The sequence below is a fragment of the Strigops habroptila genome, chromosome 19 (genome assembly GCF_004027225.2).
Source record: "Strigops habroptila isolate Jane chromosome 19, bStrHab1.2.pri, whole genome shotgun sequence".
Taxonomy (NCBI): Eukaryota; Metazoa; Chordata; class Aves; order Psittaciformes; family Psittacidae; genus Strigops; species Strigops habroptila.
Window position 1 is genome coordinate 5,729,259 of NC_044295.2, and position 4,878 is coordinate 5,734,136.

The 4,878-nt window shown below is 54.0% G+C and overlaps 1 pseudogene; it reads right to left on the reverse strand.

The window, feature by feature from the left end:
- Window positions 1-2,467: 2,467 nt before the first annotated feature.
- LOC115617984 lies at window positions 2,468-3,456 on the reverse strand (annotated as a pseudogene).
- Window positions 3,457-4,878: the final 1,422 nt, after the last annotated feature.

Here is a 4,878-nt window from a genome sequence, read left to right on the forward strand (position 1 = left end):
TGCTAAAATATTTCATTATATACCTCCCAATGTATAGTGGTGATGGCCACGCTGGAAGCACAAACCAGACCAGTTTCATGATCAATGAGTCTATTGTATTACAAGTCATTACCATGAAGTACAGTGAAACAAGAACCTTAGCCCAGGCCCCCCAGCCGATAAACGCTAAAACAGCAAATAGTGGCTGTAAGTAAGGTACAACATGCTGAAACTCTGAGATCAAGCGCAACAAGTCTGAGAGCCAAATAATCACCATTGTGACGAGTAGTAACAATGAATGCTTATCACAAATATGATTAAACACACTCTGGTCAGATCTGTCGTTATCTCAACCTTTCGATGCCCCACGTTGGGCGCCAAAAAGAACTGTCGTGGTTTGAGCCCAGCCGGTAACTCAGAACCACACAGCCGCTCGCTCACTCCCCCCCCCCCTTCTTCCTCCCCCCGCTCCCGGAGGGATGGGGAGGAGAATGGGAAGAATGTAACTCCCACGGGTTGAGATAAGAGCAGTCCCGCAACTAAGGTATAACACAAAACCACTACTGCTACCACCAATGATAATAACGATTAGTGAAATAACAAGGGGAGAGGATACAATTGCTCACCACCCGCCGACCGATACCCAGCCCGACCCGAGCAGTGATCTGGGCCTTCCGGGTAACTCCCCCCGGTTTATATACTGGGCATGACGTGCTGTGGTATGGAATACCCCTTTGGCTAGTTTGGGTCAGGTGTCCTGTCTCTGCTTCCTCCCGGCTTCCCCTCCTCCCTGGCAAAGCAGGAGACTGAGAAAGTCCTTGGTTGGAATAAACATTACTTAGCAACAACTAAAAACATCGGTGTTATCAGCGTTGTTCCCAGGCTGAAAGTTAAAAAACACAGCACTGCACCAGCTACTAAGCAGGAGAAAAATGACTGCTATAGCTGAACCCAGGACAGTCGGTTTTTTTGAAATATTCAGGGGTATTTCTGGGCGTAACAGGGGTGGTTTAGAGTGGACACTAGAGCAGGTTGCTCAAGGCTCTGTCCAACAAGGCCTTGATCATTGCAAGTGATGTGGCAGCCACAGCTTTTCTGGGCAACCTCTGCCTGTACTACACCACCATCACTGGGAGGAACGTCTTCCTAATGTCTGAACTTCATATCTGAATCTAATATTTGAAGCTGTTCCCCTTTGTCCTGTCACTACACACCCTTGAAAAAAGGCCCTCTCTGGGTTTCCTGTAGGGCCTGTTTAGCTATGGGATTAGTAAGGTCTCCGTGAAGCCTTCTCATCTCCAGGCTGAACACCCCCAGCTCTCTCAGCCTGTCTTCATTGGAGACGTCCTCTAGCCCACAGAGCAAGTTTGTGGCCCTTCATAACCAAATCGTTGCAGGATCATAAGAGAACAGAGGTTGGAAGGAACCCCAGGAGGTCTCAAGCCCAATCTGTCAGGAACAGGGTCAGAGCAGGTGGTTTAGGGCTTGATTCAGTCCCAGTTGGAAAACCCCAAGGCCAGAGAGTGCACAGCCTCTCTGGGTGACCTGATGCAGCACTTGCCTGAGCCTGTGGAAAAAAGGGGATTTTTTAATGCCCTGGCTGAACCTCTCATCTGTCACTATCCCCCATTGCCTTTTGTCCTTCCAACATGCACCATGATAAGGAGCCTGGCTCTGGATTCTCCATGGCCTCCTTGCCGGTACAGGCAGCCAGTCCCCGACAACCTTCCCTTCCCAAGATCTCAGGTCCCCATCAGCCTTCCCTTCTCCGGGCTGGACAAGCCCAGCTCCCCCAGCCTCTCCCCACAGCTAATGTGCTCCAGTCCCTGCTTGTCCTGAGGGCCCGTTGCTAAGCCCACTCCTGCTTGCCAATAGTGTTCCTGAATTGGGGATCTGAAACCTGGATGGAGTATTCCAGAGCATCCCTTCCCTTGTTCTCCTGCCGTGCTCCTGCTCATACAGCCCGGGATGCTGCTGTCCTGCCTTGCTGCCAGGGCACACGCTGCCTCCTGTGCAGCTCCTGCCCACCCAGACCTTTGCCATGGGCTGCTCCCAGCCAGGCAGCCCCAGCCTGTGCCAGTGCAGGTGAGTCCCCTGCAGGGACACCTGTGTCCCCTGCTCTCCTCCCCAGGACACCCTGAGAGCTCTGCAGCCCCCCCATGCCATCCCATCTCCCCACTCCAGCACAACAGCCCTGGCCTTTGGGATCTTCAAGATCCCTTACTGTTCCAGGCACAAAGCAGCCATCCCAGAGTTGGAACAGCAAGAAAGCTGATTTCATTCCCCCTTCCTTCCTGCTATGTGAGGACATATCACTGAGAAGAAGTTGCTGCAGGATCATTTATTTCTCTGAAGTATTAGGAGACACCTCCTTGACACAAAGTCTGTGGGTCACACAATATGAGCGGATGCTGACAGGTCTTTGAAGAAAACAACATCACAGGTAGAAAAACGCCAACTGTAAAGAAGAAAACACAGACTTGGCCTGTCATGTCCTACAGTGGGAGCCCTTTGCAGAGGAAAGCAGAGAGTGTACGGCTGCTGAAACACAGCCAGTTATCAGCTTCCTCACAGCATCCTTGAGTTCCTGGTTTCTCAGGCTGCAGATGAGGGTGTTCACTGCTGGAGGAACCACTGACTACAGCACTGCCAACACCAGATCCAGTGATAGGGAGGAGATGGAGGAGGCTTAAGGTAGGCAAATGCTGCAGTGCTGACAAACAGGGAAACCACGGCCAGGTGAGGGAGGCATATGGAAAAGGCTTTGTGGCGTCCCTGCTCAGAGGGGATCCTCAGCACGGCCCTGAAGATCTGCACATAGGACCCCACAATGAAAATGAAACACACCAATGACAAACACATACCAATCACAAGAAGCCCAGGTTCCCTGAGATAGGAGTGTGAGAAGGAGAGCTTGAGGATCTGGGGGATTTCACAGAAGAACTGCTCCACAGCATTGCCTCGGCAGAGGGGTAGGGAAAAGGTATTGGCTGTGTGCAGCAGAGCATTGAGAAACCCAGTGCCCCAGGCAGCTGCTGCCATGTGGACACAAGCTCTGCTGCCCAGGAGGGTCCCGTAGTGCAGGGGCTTGCAGATGGCCACGTAGCGGTCGTAGGACATGACGGTGAGAAGGAAAAACTCTGTTGAAAACAAGAAGAAAAAGAAGACCTGGGCAGCACAACCTGTGTAGGAGATGGCCCTGGTGTCCCAGAGGGAATTGGCCATGGATTTGGGGACAGTGGTGGAGATGCAGCCCAGGTCCAGGAGGGAGAGGTTGAGCAGGAAGAAGTACATGGGGGTGTGGAGGTGCTGGTCGCAGGCTGTGCTGGTGATGATGAGGCTGTTGCCCAGGAGCGCAGCCAGGGAGATGCCCAGGAAGAGCCAAAAGTGCCAGAGCTGCAGCTCCCGCGTGTCTGCGAATGGCAGGAGGAGGAACTGGGTGACGGAGCTGCCATTGGACATTTGCTGCCTCTGGGCATGGGGCACTCTTAGAAGGAGAAAAAGGCAGTGAGCAGTTAGGACAGGAGATACAGATACAGAAGTTCAATTTATGCCCTCATGACTCTGAATATTTTTGGGCTACAGAAGTGAGGCTCACCATGACTTGGTCATGCTTGTTTCTGAGGTTGGTTGGTTTGGTTTTTCCCCAGTGTCATAGCTGACAAGTGACTTTTTAGGTATAAACAACCTCAGCACAGGACAGAAAAAGGGGCTCAACTTTCTGTGGCACCCTCCTGAATTCACCCTCCCCAGGCCTGGGCAGCACTTTCCCCCCACTCCCTGCCCATGGCTCTGCTGCCTGGAGCTGTCCCTGCCAGGAGCTGCTGCTCTGTGCCCAGCTCTGCTCCCTCTCAGTGCTCCCAGAGCCCATCCCATGGGCTGTGTGCTCAGCTCTGCCCTGCACACCCCTCCCGGCAGCAGGGCTCTGCCCAGGGGCATCTCTGCCTGTGCAGGGGCTCAGGAGCAGCTCAGACAAGTCCTGACAACACTCTCGGTGCCTTCTCTAAAGCAAAATAAATTCCCAGCTCCCACTGCCCACCCTGCCAGTCAAGACCAAGAAACATCAAAGCCCAGAATCCTTCCCTATCAGGAAAATGCTGCCTCCGTTTCTTTCAGAATGGTCTTCTGCAAACACAGTAAAAGTGATGTGGAGCTCTGAGCAGCCCTGACCCACACAGCACCCTCTCCAGTGCACAAGAACATTTTTCCTTCCCTGCCAGGGCTTGTTCCTTCCCCCCCAGCTTCTCTCCCAGCGCCGTGGGGAGCTCCCGGGCATGCTGAGTGCTGACCCTGGCAGGCGGCAGAGTCCCTGCCCCGGCACACAGCCCCTGGGGTGCAGGGACCCTGCTCGCAAGGACAGCGCTGGGCACCCCTGGCTGCACACCCACATTCACACCCTGCAGCCAGCCCCGGGACAAGGGACCTGTCTTCTCCTGGCCCTCACATGGTGCAGACGGAAGCCCTGCTCTGGAGCACATCCTCCTCCTTATCTACACAGAGAAACTAGGAGAGTCCTCCTGACAGACCCCATGGACTGTCCGAGGCAGCAGCTTGAGGAGATGCCTCCAGGAACTGCATCTGCATTGCCCTGCACCCAGAGCCTTACCACACACAGGGCTGGGAAGGCTTCTCCTGCAGGCAGCTCTCAGCATCCTCCCCTGCCAAGTGCCTTTAAGCTCTCTGAGGCTCGTAGGTCTGCCCTCGGTGCCTGCAGGCAGTGCCCCAGCCCTGCTCCTGGCCAGAGCTGTCTCTCTGCAGCACTGCCTGCTTGCCAGCATCTCTCTGTGTCCCAAAATTGTTGGCTGTAACTCTCATCCAGGAAAGCAGGAAAGGGGGGAGCTGCCCGGGAGGAAAAGAGTCAGAAAGAAGGATTACATGGAAATGTTTGTGAACAGACTC